Source organism: Nanorana parkeri, unplaced genomic scaffold, assembly GCF_000935625.1.
Source record: "Nanorana parkeri isolate BGI_ZX_2015 unplaced genomic scaffold, ASM93562v1 scaffold93, whole genome shotgun sequence".
NCBI lineage: Eukaryota > Metazoa > Chordata > Amphibia > Anura > Dicroglossidae > Nanorana > Nanorana parkeri.
In genome coordinates, this window is record NW_017306361.1 from 202,864 (window position 1) to 223,153 (window position 20,290).

Consider the following 20,290-nt stretch of genomic DNA (forward strand, 5'->3'; position numbering starts at 1 on the left):
GCGGTAATTCCCGCGATATCGTGGCTATTTACCGCGCCATATCGCTCTCCAATGCATGGCAATGGGGCTCTGTCCGTCGCTGTCGCGGGTCGTGCGTCGCTACAGCAGGGCCCTTTTTGGAGAGGATTTTGCCGCGATTCTAGCTTGCTCAATGCAAGCATTTGCGTGATATCGCGCGACAAACGCGCGATTTGCGAATCGCTTAGTGTGAATGGGGCCTTAGTGGAAGGAGGTCCTCACTGCTGCACAGAACAGTCGTTTTTATATAGTGATTATTGGTGAAGTAATGCACTTTCTGTGTAAGCCCTGGCCAACAACCCAAAGAGGTGTGTCTATGACACCCGGGGTTCACAGGAATTGGGCTGATGTCATTGAATCCGGAAGAGGAGCATTATCTAGTGCAGTGGTTCTCAACCTGTGTAACCTCAGGTTAACTGTGTTGAATATTTTCCACCTTAGGGTGTGCTGGTACCGAAAGGGGAGGGGCTTTTAAGAAATGCTATTAACTCTCTTGATATAAAAAAAAGAAATATTTATTAACATCACATGATTATAGAAAGGTAATTTTATTTCGGTACCAGCACACCCTAAGGTGGAAAATATTCAACACAGTTAACAATTGCTATTTGGGGTGTGAAATCTTGATTTCTTACTTCCTTTGTTTAATACACGCCCACTAAAATGTATCTACTATTGATTCCCGGGGGGGGTAACACCCCCACTCTGTGCTTGTTGGCGTGTATTATTTAATAATTTTTTTACCCCTCTTTGGGTAATCAGGTTTCAACTAATTCTCTAGTTCTGAATAATCTTTTTTATAAATACTGATTTAATGTTTAGATACATATACATAGTCCCTAATAATTGTATAACTATATGTGCCTGAGATAGGCTTATCTTGATGTACATAGCCCTTTAACCTATATCTTTGTTGCAAAGTATGGAACTACGAAACTATGCATGTACATTAATATAGATTATATATAATGTTGATAATATGATATTTTCAAATATGGAATTATGTATGTACTATCTATACAAGTTATTACTCATTATATTTGTTATTTAATTGGATAACATTGAAACTGCGTTATATGCTGTATATTGTACACTTTATACAAATTGGTTTTGTGTCCATATTCTATATTACATATGAATTTGTCTCCCTTTTCTTAACCTTGTATATTTAGCAATATATTCCTTTTGGATACAGCTGCTTTAAATGTATGAAATTATTGTTGTCTATGTATGCAATATATAGATAGATAGATATCTATATATATAGATATAGATATAAACATACATTATATATGAAGGAATCTCAGTTGGGAAAGACTAGGATAGGAGACTGTTTTTAGTTTAAATTAATTGAATACTTATTTAGAGTATATACATTGGACAATATCAACTCATTTTCATTGGAAAGATCAACCTCCTGATAGGACCGTCTCTTCCGGCTCCGATTTTCCTTCGTTTGTCGGTGTTCTCATGCATGGGGGTCATGGGTGCATGTTGGATGACCTGCCCGCCAGGTCTTTTTAGGGGTCCTTTGTTCCCCTTGGTCTCGGGCGCCCGGAGAGTACACGTGTCTCTCGGGGCTTGCCCATCACGCACCACGCTGCGCAACGTGGCTCCGCCCATATGTGGGTGCAGCTACGGTGTGCGGCGTTCATGGAGAGCATATAAATGGCCAGTCATTTGCGGTCATTCTCTATGTGGCACTCGTGAGGAATGCATCAGAAGCTGGCTACATGAGGTATCATATTTGACCCATTATCTAATTTTCGTGATTTTCTATCAGGGCACTTTAATACACATTCACTCAGTAATATCTAGCACCTTAACATTGCATTTTTTTGATCATGACTTTTTATGCAACTTTTGAATATATATGTTTACTTTATGCACATATTTTTGTATTTTCCTTTGTTACACACTCTTTATAGAATTTATATACATTTTATCTATATCATGATTTATCACCTATATTTGTCTCTTCATTGATGTTAACTTGGCTACAACATGAGCTGGGCCAATTTAATCACAAACACATGAGGCTTTCAATTTATTTACTTAATCAATTTGATCTAATTTGCTTAACTCAACTCATGGAGAGCATATAAATGGCCACACTTGTGGTCATTTTCTATGTGGTACTCGCGAGGAATGAATCGGAGGTTTGCTATGAGGTATTTACTTGACCCATTATTTAATTTCCGTGATTTTCTATCATGGCACTCTAATACACATTCACTCAGTAATATGTGGCACTTCAGGACTTGCACTTTTGTGATCATGGCTTTTCATGTAACTTTTGAGATTACAATATATATGCTTATTTTATGCACATATAATAATGTATTTTCCTTTGCTACACATATTTTTTGTTATCATTTCATTAATTGTCACTTTTTACACTATACCTACCATTCACACACTAGTTTAACACCTAATTGAGTTTATAATTAGTTATTAATTCTATTGACTCATATTTACTTTTATATACATATTTAGTTGTTTTTTTACAACCAATCCCCTCTTCTTGTTGCCTTCGCTTCCTGGTGCTGCGATTTGCCCTCCTGACATGACTCCCATGCATGACTGCGTCTGTCTGAAGCAGGAAAATTATATTTGATATGGTTGGTTCTTTCTTATCTTCACATAGTGGTGTCGTTTGATGATCTATGTGGATTCCTCTATGTAAGTTTGCAAATATCTATGGATATAACGACTTAGATATACATATGTATGTCTGTCCTTTATACAAAATGCAGTCTCTGAGTTACTTTACTTGGGTTCCTTCTCATTTAGGATAAATACTTCCCCCTGAAGAAGCCCAGTAGGGCGAAACATGTTGGGGCTATCCGAATGAGTTATCCACTATATTTTACAAAAAACTGTAATTATGCTATGGAATTGATATGACACCAATAATTACATGTGGAATAATTATGTTTTAATAATATGATTTTTAAAGAAAATTACCTTTCTATAATCATGTGATGTTAATAAATCTATTTTTTATATCCAGAGAGTTTATAGTATTTCTTAAAAGCCCCTCCCCTTTCGGTACCAGCACACCCTAAGGTGGAAAATATTCAACACAGTTAACAATTGCTATTTGGGGTGTGAAATCTTGCTTTCTTACTTCCTTTGTTTAATACACGCCCACTAAAATGTATCTACTGTGTAACCTCAGGACCCACATTTACCCTCGGTCATGAAGTCACGACCCAAGTCGCACTGCAATGGAACGCACTGCAGCGTGGGCTGCTGTGCTGTGATGGAGCTCCATCCATATGTGCATTGCTTGTGCAGCTCACATGTGCACCTGTAGAGGTTCCGGGAGCCAGAATGTGAGGTCACTCCAGTCCAGGCACCTCTATAAGACATGCGAGGGAGCTATAAGCAATGCATGTATATAGGGAGCTCCTTCGCGGTCATACCCCCAGCCCACCCTGCGCTAGGGGGAGGCTGAAGAGCCTCTCACCTAGAAATGTGGAAGGCATGCGGCGACCCACTGAACATGGGGTCGCGACCCACTTTTGGGTCAGGACCCACCAGTTGAGATCCAAGGATCTAGTGGACAATTGCAGTGTCTTTGACCCTGTCAAAGATAAAGTAATGATTACAGCGAAAGCTGCATTTTTATTTTTGATATATTCTGGAATTTTTTTAGCAATTGTTGCCTCTTTGTTTTTCCCAGAACAGGTTTCCTTGAAATAAAAGAAACTAAATATCTGACTACACGTTATCTTGTTTCAGAATAACATGAAAGATCAAGGCCACATCTCAGAATAAAATATCGACCCCTCAATTTCAAAAATCTCAAATTCTGATCAAACTGATCTAGTGTAAGGTTCTAAAGTGCTGGAATTCAGGATAACTGCTCTAAATGTATCAGAATCTTCTGAACAAGCAAGTGCTCCTGTGCATGTCTTCACAGCACTCTGTTTTTTTTATTGGCAGCATGTGGGAGTAGATTTCAGTTTAGTAGGAAGAAGCGTTAATTTAGCTGTCATCCCAAGGCAAAATGTTGTTCGTTGTGAGACCAAACATCAGTGCAATAGTCTCTTACTGCCATGAAAACCAGGGAAGGGAACATTTCAACTGTCTCCTGTGATTTGTAATTTTCACAATAAATCATCTTTTCCGTTTCTTATAACTTTAGATTTTAGGCAGCTGTAGAGCATGCTTATGATAAAAACTCTTCGAGGAGTGCTTTCATATATGTCTATTGTTCAGTTAGTCAAATAAGCTCTCTATAGTCTTAAGTCTATAGTCTTAATTGCCAACTCCAAGTCAAGTTGTGCCAATGCCAAATCAATCATCACTAAGGCCACATTTACACCTGCACGTTCCATGAACGTGCACCAAAGTCCATGTTTTCATGTGCGTTCGTGAAAACACGCAGTGTGCTTGCGTTGCCATTCATTTCTAACGGCACCGTAAACAGTGGCCAGGAAGACCTGCATTTTTCTCCATGTTTGTGCGTGTTTTTACGCAAGCAAAAAACATAGAATGCGTGTTGCAAAATATGATCTGTTTTGCTGTGTTTGTCATGCATGCAGGCACCATTGAACTCAATGGGGCTGCATAGCAAACCTGACACATGTATAAGCACAAGCACGCAAATGTGACACCCATTTTTTGGAGCACGCAGGTGTGAGTGTGGGCTAATCATTCATGGTGTTAGGTTGTGACAGTGCTTGCATTGGATGTTGCAAGTTCTTTATATCAGATAAATAGAATTTTTTTTTGTATACAAAGACAGTGAATGGGAAAGCCAGTGCGAATAATGGATGCTAGGTTTTAAGGATCCTGCAAAAGCAGGACACTGAAGATTATTTTCATCTTTTCTAATGGGTATATATAAAACATGAGAAGTCTGATTTTAAAAAGCTTTTAATTTTACAAATGAATTCCTGAATGTTATTTGCCAGGAACTCTCCAGACCAGTGTATGAAGCTTTGTTTATTCAATCAGAAACGTGGATCAAGGCTGCATGTCTGCAGTTGTACACATTCTTTAAAGTTGCTGTAGGCTACCTAGTCTTGTGCTTAGTGTCATCCTTAGCTCCATTCATACCTGAGCGCTTTGTAGCTGGAATGCCTAACAGGAAAAATACCATTGTTTTCAGTGGCCCTTGTTCACATCTGGATGGTTGTTTTTCAAGCTTTTTTTTTTTTTTTTTTTAACCTACCAAGCTTTTCAATGGCTAATGAATAAAAACATGTGCAGACACTCCTGTACAATCACTTAAAAAGATGCCCAAAGTTGCTGAACGTCAGCGGCCGTGGGGTAGTGATTTTCCCTACTTCTTCCACCACTGTCTGAATGGATCTGCTTGAAGCTCTCTTAGAAAACTAACCTTGCTCATATCTCTGTGTTATATAGTCGACACCTCCCAGTGTATAGAATTAGGCACATGCTACCACTAACAAACATTTAGAGGAGTGCTTAGTCAATAAGCTAAAATGGAAAAATTTAAAGATGTGGCTCCAATACTGGTTCTGGATTTTTTAAAATTGATGCTAAAAAAAGGCAAAATCTGACATAAGCATTGACGAGGCACGCACATAATAACAAATGAGTTAGCCTTTAGGCAATATAATATGAAAAAATACAATTTTATATAGAGGCACAAAAGCTACCTATTGTTTTAGTTGTGTGCCTGGGGTTCACAATTAAGTTCTCTTGCATATACCCTCATCGATTTAGAATTTTTTCAGATGTAGGTGATCAGTGTTGTACATGGCATTGCAAAATACAACATGCTGAAATTTGTAATACTTCTTCAAGCATCTAAGCAAAAAACTGTCCGATTGCAATTTTATTCCATACGCAACCAAACGTCAGTACTAGTGTTGTTCGAATATGTCTGTTTGATTCGTAGGCAGTTTGTTTGTTTGATGAAAGGTCACATTTTTTAGATTCCACAGATCGAATACAAACCTGATTGATATAATTGGGGAAATATTGTGGTGGTTTTGTGGGCCTCTGTGTACAGTGGTGGGGAGGGGCCATTTTATGTGGCTTCGAGGGCAACATAAGAGAGACAAAATCCTTGAATTTACAGATTTGTGGGGTCCCTTAATGCTGTACATGGTGTTACAGAATCACTGGGGGTCATTTCTAGGACCCCAACAGCGTGCATTGGCAGCGTATAGTTCTATATGTCAATTGTACTACTGTACACAATATTAGCAGCACCCCAAGAACATTTTTAAAGACATGTCAGTCAAATTAAAAGGCTTTTCTTCTGTAGTATGAACAACTGGTGTCTGAAAACGATTTTTCCAAAACTTTACATATGTATTGATGTTATTTATAGATCATTTTATCAACCAAACTGTTAGTGATGTATTGAATCAATTTAGTATGACAACATTCATACGTATGGTGTGTACCGGGTCTGAAGTTCCAATTGAAGGACAACAGTGTAGCATGCTATGTTTATAAAAATCTATTATTGTTGCCTGAAATGTGTATATGCTAGTTTTATGGAGATGACTCGCCCAATACTGGGTGACCATGCTGTTGGCCTGCTTTGCTGTCCCTTAGTCTGACATGGCTTTAGTTTCACACTTGACTTCCGTGATTACAGCTACTATTGTATACCATGCTCAATTTATTACATATTCTGTGGAGCAATGCATGTGTTATATCACCATTGTGATGCAATATCTATATTGGTTCTATAGTAGCTAAAACTGGTAAACTTTAAGGGCCCGTTCACACCATATCCAGTGCGTTCCGGGAAACAGTTCTGTGCCTGTAACGCACTGGATTGCATAAGGCCCAGTTCACACCAGGGCGATTCAAACCGGCCACCGCCCGAATTGCTCCCTGAGCTTATTTTCCCACGCTAATCAGCGCGGTTTCCATACTGCTGTTAATGGAACCACGCTGTTTAGCGCCGTTTCGTCCATTTTTCATTGTGTTTCAGCGCTGAAATGCAATTAAAAAAACGCCCAAAACTGCCTTTTTAATAATTTGCACAGACATTATGCTGATCGGCAACCACCCCGGTGTGAACAGGGCCTAAAGCAAGCCTTCCACATTCTGGGGAGGGAGAGGGGCGTTGTGTGCCATTCATGTCAATGGCAACACGGACACGCCTCCCACCCACAGTGCGATCGCCTGCACCAGAACGTGTGGTACAGCAATGTCCTGCGTTCCAGTGCAGTGCGTTTGCAAAAAATAGTGCATGCTTGCTTTGTGCGACCCTGTGCGTTCCGGACACAGAACTGTGCCAGAACGCACTGGATATGGTCTAAATGGGCCCTAAGCTCGAGCACTGTTTACCCACCTTGCTAATTAGTTCCCCTGTTGACTCAGATGAGTATATTGTGATCGTTCTTCTAGTTTTGTGCTAGTCACCCACACACACTAGCATTTTTGTTTCCCTGTTGTAGAGATTAAAAATAATTTATAGTTCACATACAGACATGGGTGCAAATGTGAATGATACATTTGTATGAAACTGTGTCCAGCAATGACCTAGCTGTGTGAGTTTGGATACTTTAGTGTCACCTGATGCCACACCATGATACAGAAGTCTGCATTGTGTTTTCATCACGTATTACATACTCAAACATAGTCATTTGTCTGGTGTCTTCTCTCCACCACACCCATAAGACATTCTCACATGTCTGCTCATCCTCATTAATACTTAATTGCAGTATTCAGTGAACTGTGTCAAAAATGTCAAAGGTTTTTCTATATATGCTTTCTTTTTAATATACCAGTAATGTCCATTGTGCTGAGATGTACTCTGCCATGCAGCAGTCAGTTAAGTTAGGCGGTACATGTAAAATGTTAATTACACTTACCTCTGTGTTGTGCTTTCTGAGTCACACATTTCTGAAAACAGTGCTGGGCATTCAGAGGTATGCTGGCCATATACTATTATGGTTTTTGTTTTCAATCTGCAAACTGAATGAACACAAAATAGCAGATTCCTTCATCCATATGAAACCGTGTGATTGGACAAATCTCCTGCTGGAATATTGTAGTCTGACAGCAGCAGGTGTGTTGCTGTCGAAAAACCCGAACAGTGGCAGCAGCCAAATGGCTGCTGTCACTATTCAACCAAAAATGTTACGACTGGCTCCTTCATTTTTCTGATCAAAGGATGGTGGACGAAAGTCTGTCAACAAGGGCACACCCACTGCGAGTTCATCAACAACTGGAGGAAATTCACATAATGTATGGCCAGCTTTACAGCTAGCTTAGCTTTCAGCCTGTGCGCTTTTTTGTATGTGTGTCTGTCCGTTTATGATTGGAATTAGTCACTGAAATAGAAGATTTTGCATTGACTAATTCCAATTTCAGTGACTAATTCCATTGATAAAATAGCAGGGACAGTAAGTAGAGAGGGCACGGACAGAAGGCATCAAGATAATAGTCCCTCAGCAATTCCAGCACAGTTTGTGGTGAGCCATATCTTAGAAAGCACAGCATGGAAGTTAGTAAAAGAAACACTTTAGAAAATAACTTTGTCCATTCTAGTTACTGTATAATACATGGAGCTCTCCCTTAACTTTAATTTCTAAAATTACATTGGATAATTACAGGATTACATTGCATAACACTAAGTCCTACAGGTATTTTCTGAGGCTTAAATTTGGTAATAGAAAGATGGTGGTCAGACATAAAGGTACAGTCCAGCCCTGTGTATACTGTATAACAGTATAGTATCAGAAGTGCCATACTAGCATGTATCTTTGCTCTGGCAAAGGGTCACATAGGCTATTGGGTGAAATATGTCTATCGGCCTGTCCCCTGTCCCTCCCTAATGATTCCTATAGTCACTTTACAGCTCTAAGTATGTCACAGAGAGTCAACGAGAACGTTTGGGTACCTTATAGTGATTGCCATTCCCTAAAAACTAAACTATAGGCAGATAAAAAAAAGATACAAATGTAATACTGCTTGGTAAAAATTAATAGATAATTGCATGTATGTGTTTAAATACAAGCAGTGTAGGTGCCTGAATTTGACCTGGTATCGGCCTCCTGCAGTCCCCGTGAGAGGAAGAACCAGTACAAGGAGTCGGTCAATTCATGGCTTACAGGGAGTATGCTGATCGGGAGAGAAAGCAGAGTGATAAAGAGATAAGCTCATTACTGTGTCACTCTTCTTTTCGCTGTCCAGTCACAAGAGCAAAACTCTGGGCAGAATTTGTATTAACCCTTGCAGTGAGAGGTTACCTGCTTGTCCGTGTCTAGGTAAAAAAAAAAAGTTATAGTTGCCTAATTCTCTGAGCCAGCTAGCCCTTAGACCGATCCTTGGAGCATCTCTTTCCCCTCTGTTGCAGCGGTCTAAGGTCCTGCATTTCATCAAGTTCTATACACTGTGTATAGACCTGAGGACTCCAATGCTGCAGTGTAGGAGAGAGGCTTCAGTGATCGGAGAAGCAGGCCGGCAGCTCTGTGGTTCAGTAAGTATAACTATTTTTTCTTTTTAGCACCTAGACAGAAACGAGCAATTAACCCTTGCAGTGTGGAGGTAGCCCCACTTCAAGGGTTAAGAGCACTTTTGCCTGGAGTTCTTCAATAAGGATGACTGGGGGCTCAGTGGAAGTAGGTGGAATGATGCTGAACGTCAGACTGAGGACATATAGTACAAGAAAAAAGGTAGTGCAAGGGAAATCCCTGGATTGAAGGTGAATATTGCAGCAGCAGTTGGTTTTGTTGTAGCTCTTATTGGTCTAATCATTTTATCTTATTTGTGCCTGGAGTTCTGTTTTAAAGCCAACAAGCAAAGAAGCAAATTGTAGATTGTGTTTGTAAGACAAGCTCCAATGTTTACTCCTTTGCTGGTTGAAAAGTAACTGGTTTGTGGGTTGGCGGTGGTGTGTTTTTTGCAAGTTGTTGTATACATCACTTTCCCATGAAATACTCTTGGCTTGTCTATTTATTAAAGATAATACCATTGTTTTAGAATAAAAAGACTATTTGTTTGTGCATTTTGGTACAGAAAGCTGTACCTTTGCAGTCGCATTGCAAAAGATAGTCATGATTTCCCAACGTGAACATCTCTGAAGTTTCAGTTCCTAGTCTGTGCTTATTTAGCACTAATGGTCACTGGCACTGAGAAATACATGGTGAAATTAAGTGACATCTCCTTAAATCTTCACCAACTTTTGGAACCCTTTATGAACGCTAAAACAAGATTAAAGTCAAAAGGTTTTTAAACTATTTCAAATGCTGATGAAATCACTTACAATGGATGCTGCTTCTTGAGGTTTATAAGTTGTAGTTTCCTGCAGGAGCAGCTGGTTCTCTGAGCACTGGTCCTGATATAATGTTCTAGGGTGGCTCCTTTCCCTTTCATGGTCCTATTGTGTGCTAGCAAGCTGTTTCTAGAAGTTATGTTGTCCCTACACCATTTTGCTTCAGAATGTCATCTTTATTCGTATTTCTTTAGCATGACATATAGATGCAACATTTCTGAGCCTGGCGAGGCCCTTTCGTCATGAAGGGGCCCTGTGCGGCTCCGAAGCTTTGCTTCCATATGTCATGCTAGAGCAATACAAATAAAGATAACATCCTGAAGCAGAATGTTGTGCAGACAACATATCTTCTAGATCAGTGATTCCCAACCTGTGTAACCTCAGGACCCACATTTGTCCCTGGCAGTGGCGTAACAACCGGGGGGGCAGCAGGGGCACGGGCCCCGGGCGAAAAGTGAAGGGGATATCGCGTGTACGAACTGTGGGTCTGGGGGACCATTCAAATGAAGGGCAACACACCTCCCACACCAGAATGCACGGTAGGTGTGATTGTGTGGTACAGTGCGTTAATTGCACGGCACTGCAATGTGAATAAATGCATTGTACTGGTGTGAACGGGCCCTAAAAAAACACTGACACAATCTGACACACTCGCAGACATTCTGACACACATACACACTCCCAAAAATTGTATTTAATTTTTTTTTAAGGTCCACCCAGTCTCCCCACCTTACGAGAACTGGAGTGTATCCTCAGCCTGGGGTGGTTCAGTGTGGGCTGCTGTGCTGTGACGGAGCTCCATGCATATATGCATTGCTTGTACAGCTCCCTTGCACGCACCGTAGAGGTGTCGGGAGCCAGAATTTTATGTCACAATGGCACCTCTATAGAACATGTGAGGGAGCTGTAAGCAATGCACGTATAGATGGAGCTCCCTCGTGGCCATGGCCCCATCCCATCCCACCTCAAACTGACACTCGGCACCAGTCAGCATATTTCGAATGGCTGCTTGGCATGAGAACTGTCAGTGCTGCGCTAGGGGGAGGCAAAGGAGCCTCTCGCCTAGAAAAGTGGAAGGCATGCGGTTACCCATTGAAAATAGGGTCGCAACCCATTAGTTCAGAACCCAGGTTCTAGATTGTATACTGTGACGCCAACCACCAGTTGTTTTGGCACCTGTGGGATAATGTGGTACATCGGGATGGGAGATATTTCTAAGAAGTAAGCTGTGTGGGTCTCCACAAACATACACTGGTCATCGAATGGTAATGTGTCAGTAAATGGACTATTGCATTACTCCTATGGTGTGCTAGTGACGTTATTTCTTCATTTATGGCATACATGGTGCCGTCCGTGGTCACTACGAGCACCCACCCACCCGTATGGGTTTCTTCCGGTAAGGAGTGCAGCAAGACCTCTGGTTCTGACTCGTTAGATTCACTCTCTGTCATTATCCTGATCACCAGTGTCACCCGGACTGAAAGTAGGGGTAAATCCAAAATTTTTCGATGCCTCAAAACAGAAATCTTCTAATAGAAACAGGACGACTCTGTCAGAGAGAATTCCCCTCACATTGGAAAGATGCATCCTTTTTCTTCCTGTTGAGACTACAGGACAGGAAGTGAAGGGAAATCCCCCTAATGAGACAGCAGTGTTAACCGTTCCCCCTATTCCTTCCACACTGCAAAAACAAGTTTTGCCTTTAGGTAAACTTTAAAGTAAATCTGAATAATTATATATATATATATATAACTGATTTAAACACTAAAACACTTTTATGCACCTTCCCTATGGTGCATATTTTCTACTTTATTTTGTCACCCATTGCGTGCTTTCCAATAATGAATGTTTTTGTACTTCATAAGCGAATGAAACCCATTATAACAATTTGGTAATTATTAACTGAATTCCTAGATTTTGGTCCAAATTGGTTTCCTTTTATTTACGTCTGCTTTATCATACATCTGAGCACTTGTGATAATGTCAGGCAAATATCCAGATCCAATTTGAGCTATATTTTTTTCCTCTATGCTGTTCTGGCTGTGCCAACTTGAAGATAACTATGTTGTTAACTATTTAAGCCCATATCTATTATCACATAACCGCTCCTACCGTGCTCCTCTGTGACGCAGTTGGGAAGCCATACTGGTACTTGTAAGCTTATAACATCTGGAGGTCCACAAATTGCCTCTCAGCTAGAATTAGAGGAAAGCACTAGAGGAGAAAATAGATATTAACCTTTCTGTTTAGCAGTACAGCAAGCAGAACTAAAAGGCACAGTGAAATCTCTGTTTCTGTCACAGTCCATTACAGTAAACTGTAGAGCTAGGCACCCCACAGAAAATCTCATCTAGAAGCATTTGCTAAAAGAAGGCCAACTGCATAGATGGTATATGGATATCAGTGCTGTCCCACTATTGAATACCTCCCCATTAATCTTGCTTTTAAAATGGCAATGTATGCATGTTCCTTTCTCTAGTAAGAATAAACTATCAGCAAATGGCTTTCTGCTGTAGTTTAACTTCAGGTAAAAATGCATCTGATTGGTACCTACAGCACATGCATACGTTTGTAACTATTTCAGACTTAGCGGGCTATTTCCCATCCTTTTTCTTATATATTGTATAAATCCAGATTACAATTTACTGTTATTAGTTCTAGAGGTTTCCAGTTCCTTTTCCACCTCCTTAAAGGTTGCCCATTATCCAGAGATATTTGTGACCCCTAGTTAAATGTAATGCAAACATAAAAATTTCACATGTTTTACATGTTCAAAAGTTTCCTGCATATCAGAATATGTTCATATAAATTGCCTGTCATGCAGGACCGGATTTACTCTCTTCTGACCCAAGGACAAGTGTCTCAATGCGCCTCCTCCCCGCCAACCCCAAACCCCCCAGACCTGCAGTCGTTTTACAGGTGATCTTGGTGACATCGCCAAGCTCACTTGTAAACGTACAAGCAGTTTGCCCAAAGCAGGGCTAAATGTAGAAAACTACCCACCCTGCGCTCGAACTGCATGTCCCGGGCGTCGAGATTCTACACCACTGGCCTCTCTTGAAACTCCAGCCCCAAGACCCCTAGATAGAGGAGCGGGCAGCAAGTTACCAAATCAGCAAGCAGATCCACGTTAAGAAGACAAGCCGGGGTTAGAGTCGTGTGGACAGCACGGTAACGGGATAGCAGGCAAGAGTGAGCTCAAAGGACAAGCTGGAGTGTGGGTAACCAGAATAGCAGAAGAATGGTCAGGACAAGCCAGGTCAGCAAAAGGAAATCAGTCTGGATTCAGGGATCAGGATCTCGGGTACACTGGAAGCTTACGATCACTCAGCTTGGATGTCACAGTCTAAATAGCCCTTCTGTTGCCATGATTCGAAGTGCAAGCATACGCCCTGTAGAATGTGCACACAGACGCGCGTGGCCAGGGTCTCATTCTGTGAACCACACCGTACACACACACACACACACACACACACACACGATTGCACAGCACCTCTGGTAAAGACTTCTTGACAATTACAATCAATTGGGCCATGCCACCACCACCATTCTGATAAAAAAAAAAACAGCAGTCGTCCCTCTATAAAGCAATCCCTGGTAAAGCCTGCTGCCGGTCTGAATGATGCCTATGGTAGCACGCCATTCACAGGTGCATAAGGGTTTTGTGACAACGGTATTCTGCAATTTAAGTGGGTCCCACAGAGCTTCCAGAGCAAATACTGTAGTGAGCACTCTACACTTTATTTTACCTTTTAATTATAAAATGTGGAGCATGGTAGAGCCTGTGGTGTTCCATAGAGTGCTCTCTGCTTTCTTTTTTGACGGGTCATGTAAGCAGGCTCTTCTTCTTCAAGCACATTATTTACTTCTGTCCAGGGCCCCATTTTTGTCTAAAGCTGGCCCTCTCTTTTTAGCTGCTGTTCTGCCTCCACTTGCTAACAACACCAATTATCTTAGGGCTGCACACACTGGTGGCATTAGGTTTGTCGCAGTTCTGATCCTTTGAGTGGTCACATTTTGTCTCCCTACCTATATTGTCTAAACTTTCTCCTCACTCTACCTCCATGGCTGCATCTGCTCACCCTGCTTCAGAATGACCTAACACTGAACACAATCTCTCACCAACTGTCATACCAACGAATATCATTGTATATAATCATTTACTGACGAGTATAATGACTGATGTCACTTTATGTATCATATAATCTGGTACTGACTGTCCTGTCACATAATGGCTTACAACTGCCACAGCAGCTAATGCCACTGCATATAATCTGTCATCAAATAACCCAGGAGATGAGACACTTTCTACCAGGGGATACAATTATGTTCTAGTGAGATGTTTTAGTTTTTTTTTTTTTTTTTTTAATCCAATGGGAAAATCCGCATAACTAAATCTATTTCTTGTTTGTCTGTCTTCTGTTTTTCCTGGATCTCTAAGGATCATTCGACACTTTTTGAGGCCTCCATTGGATTCATTCCTCATAATCTCCTTGCTTTAAAGTGGACTTTCAGTGTTATTTCATGTCAAATGTGACAAGAAAACCTATAAAAAAAAGGAACATAGCAACTAGATTTGCTCTTTTTGAAGCAGTTGTCCCAAACAAATAATTTCTGACACAAGTATTGTGCGACTATTTATTTGGATAAGAGATTCCTTTCATGGTGTTTTAAATTATATTAAAGAGGTAACCAGAATTGGAGATTGTATCTGCAGCACAACAGCTGTGCTGAACATTACAAATATTTTTTCAGGAACAACCCTTCAAAAACGGGGAATGCCTCAAGTAATTGGGGCCGTTGGCACCACAACCATGCACAGGCATGAGACCTGGGCTTGTACGTTTTGATCATCTTGCCATTCTGCTAATTTTGAAACGCAGACCAAAATGACTGTGTACAAAAAAAGCAATCTAAGGCCATTGCCACCCTTTGTTCCTAGTATGAGCATTGTGGAAATAGAGCAGATTCTGCATTGTTCAATTTGGTGATTGCCCCAGTGCTGTCAACATGGAGTGAGTGACTTGTTTCTTTATACCTGGAAGCACTGGATATTTTCTTTGCTACCAGAACCTGAATGCAGCAAAATGAAAGTGAGAAAAAGGTGAGTATATGCTGCTGGGGAGATTACAGTAAACCTGTTGCTTTGCCGTGCGTGGCCAAATAACATGTATGCTTTAGGTTCAGTTTGAAATCAGTTTGTACTATTATATAAGTCTATGTGAAGGCATGTAAACACATCTTAAAAGCTTGTGTACATTCCTACTCTTTTGAAGCTAAATGAAAGTGGAGGTAACCACAAAGTGTGTATTTTGAACCTGTCGTTCCGTCAGCCTTTGATTACATTGGCTGCATTCTCAGCTGGAATTCAGTGTAGACTTGTATTCTTAGAAGCCTGGATAATTGTGATTAACAAATCCCATTAATCTCTTCTGCTTATAAGACTAAATATGTATGATGAGCGAAGACATTTATCTCCCACAGGACATCATGACCCAATATCTCCATTTGTTTTGAACACCTATTATTAGAAGGCATTTGCATTTCATGCGTTGTCATTATACAGTAAACAGAAAAAATAGAACTGTTGATTTTTCACTAACATTAGAGTGGAACTTCAAAAAAAATAATTCAGCTTTTTCTTTTTATTGCATCTCATATATGTATGTGTACATGGTTAATAAGCTTCCCACCCTAAAATAGGGATAATGGTTGTCCATTTGGTGGGTGGTTGTAGATAAAGTAAACAATGTCTGCAGGAGTGTAAGTCCAGGGAAAAAGCGCTCTCCGGAGGGCTGGAGGTTTTTTTTCGGGGGGCACAAAGTGTGCTGCGTCTCAAAAGGTGCGGACCGTAGTGTCCGACGTTTGCGCTAAGATAACAAAAAGGTGAGGGGGTCTGCAGAAGTCTGCTCCACTTCTCCCCCAGCTTTTTGAGTGGCCAATAAAGGAGGAGCAGAAGACCGCTGAGGTCATCTCCGGTAATCGGTAATAATATTAGACTGTAAGCATTGTGTATTGCAGTCCATTCTAAAACCACATTTCTGAAATAGTTGCTGCACGCCCGCTAATCACTGAGTACTGAGCCTGCCTTGGACATCTCTGTACACAGAGACAATGTATTAAGCTGATCTGACCATCTTGTTACCTTAAAGTGACATTAAACGCATTTTTCCCCCCCCCTTTAACGCTGCTGTGGGCACTAAACTTATTTGATGCCTCTTGATCTGATCATCTTCTTCCTTCCGCTCGTTTTCCACTGTCCCTCCAACCCTGGTGCCGGTCTCTGATTCACCACAGACTCCTTGGGTACCACAGTGTATGTTCGACGTGTGCGCTCACGACTGCCTTGCTGCGTCCATCGAGCTGCAGCGTTGCTCTCCTCCTCTTCGATGATTTTGACTGCGCATGCACCTGCCAACACTTCTTCCTTTACAGCATTCGGGAGCCGGGGCATCTGCTGCCGGGAGTGAATTTTTTTTTATCGTTTGGGGTATATATCTACTGCTTACTAGCAGTAGATATTTGCCCCCAAAAAACAGACTTTAATTGTACTTTAGGAACGCTGTGATGACTAATCACAGCAATCACGTGGTACTGTTTACATGGAAGATCCCTCCCCTTCCTCTTACAACAGAGGAAGGAGATAAATTGTAACTTGTGAATGGGAGAATGAACGAGTCAGCAGCAGCAGCAGTTGATTCATGCATTTATTCTCATAGACTGAGATTTTTTTTAACCCTTGTAGTGCCCCTCCTCACCTTAACTACTGATGTTCTTCTGTAATGTGACCTTTATATTAACTCTTCATCTCCCTAATCCTGCACATTCACCCTTTCATCTCCATCCAACCACAGTGGTTATTATTATATCTGACCACTAGAAAGTTATTTCTGTCTAAAAAAAAATTATATAAAATAATTTGGGTACAGCGATGCATGATGGAATAATTGTCAATCAAACTATCATAGCACTGAAAAATGGCCTGGTAATGAAGAGGTTTATACGGGCTGGTACACAAGTGATTCAAGGGGATCTTCAAAGATAATATGTACTTTGCTCACAGCAACAGGTTCACTTGACGGTCAGCACAACAAATTACATATACTCCTCTTCCCTTTGCCCCCTCACCACTCCTTTCAGCCTCTGGCAGCAGTTTCATAGCCATTTCTTCTGGTTATGGAGGAACATGTGACTCTCCCCCCTTCTTCTGACAGCAGCCATCAGCTGCTGTGTCCAGGGGAGAGGAGGAGAGTCCCTAACCCTATTTAATCTCTCGCTAGATTGAGTTGGTACTTTCACATCTTCCCCACAGGTGGAAGGACTGGGGAGCCTGTTTGGTCAAAGCACATGTTCGCTTTAATTTTGGCATGAGACTATTACATATTGCCTCTTGTGATGTTTAATTTGGTAGAAATAAAGTAGAATGAAGCCTACCGCTTCAGAATGCCTTGCTCAGATCGTTTGTGTATTTAAGAAGTTGCCTGCTGTACTGGAGTTTTATGCTATGTGGTTCTTGCTACATGGATGCACAATGCATGTTGGGTTTTGTTATCCATGTGTTGGAGCTCTGAATGTGGGCTTTTGAAGAAGATAATTATAGATCAATGTGCTCATCTTCATATGATACTGTGTGTAAAGGTTAATGTTACATTACAGATCTGCAGTGAGTTGATCATTTTGATATGTAGTATCTTGTACCTAATTTTTGCAAATTATTTGTTTTTGTTTGTTTTAGCTCATGGACAAAGAGATGACTTCAACCTGGAAGATGCTCTTGATGATGTCCCAACAGAGAAGCGTACGTGTCTACCATGTACCATGAATTTTACAGTTTCTAGCAATTGTGGCACCTCTTAATTTAGAATGAAACCTTAAAGCTACGTTTACTTTTTAGACCCTGTTTCATGTTACACCCATATTTAGGTTGTAACATAAAACATGGTCACAATTACATTTGGGGTAGTTCTGTGTGGTTCTACTTGCACAGCTGCATCATCCATTCACCTATCCTTTGACTTGATCTGTAAATGGAGCGACTTTCACATATGTCTGGTTGCTATGGGCAATATTTTTTTTCTTTTTTTCATCTGGTTTTAATTTATCGTTTGTTTTTCAAATACAGTAATAGTCAATTATTTCAAGTCATATTGAGTCTGGCAGCGCTGTCTACCAATATGCTGAATAGTAAAACAGCCACAAGCTATATATAGTAAGATTACAAAGTTCTGCTTTTCTTTGCAACTCTGATGTAAACATTTAGCATCTCAAATCTTCTTATTCTGCTTTTCCATGTCAGAATATGGGACAATGTTTTCACCAGTGACTTGAGGTAATCCATTGACCCCAAGACAAGCAATAAATATATGGCAGGTAACATTTAAAACAGTGGCTGCCCTTTTCACACGATAAAAGGTTGTTGCACTTTCCCAGGCAAATTTGGGAAAATGGCATTACCCCCACCAATCTGCCCCCTTTCACCTCCCCCACTGGTTTTAACGGTCAATAAAAGCTCCTTCCCCTTCGCGGCTACTGGTGTAGGATCCATTACACCGTACACATCCCTGCGGTCAGTTTTTTTAAATTCTGCTCACAAATGGCAAGCACTCATTGGTCAGCATGGTCACCTGATTGCACTGACCAATGAGTAGTGCTACTGACTTCTTAGCAAGAAGCACTTTCCATTGGATCTCTCTCTCCTCTCTCTCTTTCTCTCTCTCTCTCTCTCTCTCTCTCCATCTATAACTACGTCCCTCTTGGTTTGAAAGAGGGGAAAAACAGTATGTGTTGTACCACATAACAAGCACTCGTGCAATCATTTTTGCATCTCTCCAGCTGCTTCTGTCAAATATTATTTCATTGGATTCCATGGATTACTGCACTTTATGCATAATCATTGCGCTTTAAAATTTATCATTTTATAAGTGTAATGTGTTCATGGAATAACAGCAGGATTCTGCAGGAGCAATATATTCTGAATAAGCCTACTGTGAGTGAAAAGTACGTATGATGCCTGTAAATGTGAATCTTCATCAATGTACCTGTGTTTATATAAAGTTTAGTAATGTTGTCTTTTTATTTTACCATGACAGCTAAGCCTAAACCACAGCCGCCTAAACCACAGCCACCAAAACCTCCAAAAAGAACTTCAGGTATGACATTTTTAAACTAGGTTTGCTAGAGATTACTAAAAAGGTGGTAGAACAACTATTTACGATCCAACTGCTATGTAACCTTTTTTTCCTGGAAGAAGTATCTGGACTGCCAGAGAATTGTTGTCACCCAATGGAGTTTAAAGGTGGCCACACTAGTAGATTTTCGTTCGAAAAGGTTTTGTTTCTGTCACGAACCCTAGTTCGATTATACCTAGAATTCCCCATCAAGCATAGGCAAAGGTCGATTTTGGAAAATGTTCATTAGCCATACTATACAACCAATTTTTGACAAATGATGGAAATATTCATTTGACCTATGCAGAGAAAGCATTCATTAGACCTAGGCAGCTTTCCTTTTGCGCATGTACTGTGTTCTTGGGGAGATTTTGGACAAACGAAAGCCCCACTCATTTATTGAATTTCGTTCAGTCAGAGAAAAAATTTCCAACCTGACCATATGAAAAATTTTATTCACATTAGCAAAAACGAAAATCTGTGCTGTACCATCAAATGTTTTATTTTTTGTTTGAAAGGTCGTTCGCGTACAATTTCCGACTGAAAATCTAACAATGTATGGCCACCTTAAGTCTTCTCTGTATCTGTTGTGAATACATGCAGTCAGCTTTCTGCTGCAGATCTGTGTTATGTACTCTACTCCATCCCATATATTATTAAATAGAATATAAGAAGCTGTCAGCTGACTCAGCACATTGGCTTACACATGTCTATTGGTTTTCTTCCCATTTTTTGGTTTGATTATTATTGGTGCTTAATAGAATCTCCCTTTTTATGCTTCTCTCTGCTTCCAAATTTACCTCTAAAGATGAGCTAAAACACACAGACATTTTGGGGCCCTTTAGGCACTTTTTCCATAAAGTGAAAGTACAACGTGGACACA

The 20,290-nt window shown here is 40.6% G+C and overlaps 1 protein-coding gene and 1 long non-coding RNA gene across 2 annotated transcripts in view; both read left to right on the forward strand.

The window, feature by feature from the left end:
* The first annotated feature begins 9,500 nt into the window (after positions 1 to 9,500).
* LOC108783899 lies at positions 9,501 to 19,357 on the forward strand. The gene is made up of 4 exons (XR_001941036.1): positions 9,501 to 9,513; positions 14,248 to 14,249; positions 17,976 to 18,038; positions 19,330 to 19,357. It is a non-coding gene; the product is annotated as an uncharacterized LOC108783899 (long non-coding RNA).
* The window catches only part of CD99L2 (CD99 molecule like 2), a 25,462-nt gene continuing 24,525 nt past the window's right edge, over positions 19,354 to 20,290 (forward strand). The window contains exon 1 of the mRNA XM_018552591.1: positions 19,354 to 19,389. The gene's annotated coding sequence lies outside the window, so the exon portion shown is untranslated. The remainder of the gene's footprint in view (positions 19,390 to 20,290) is intronic.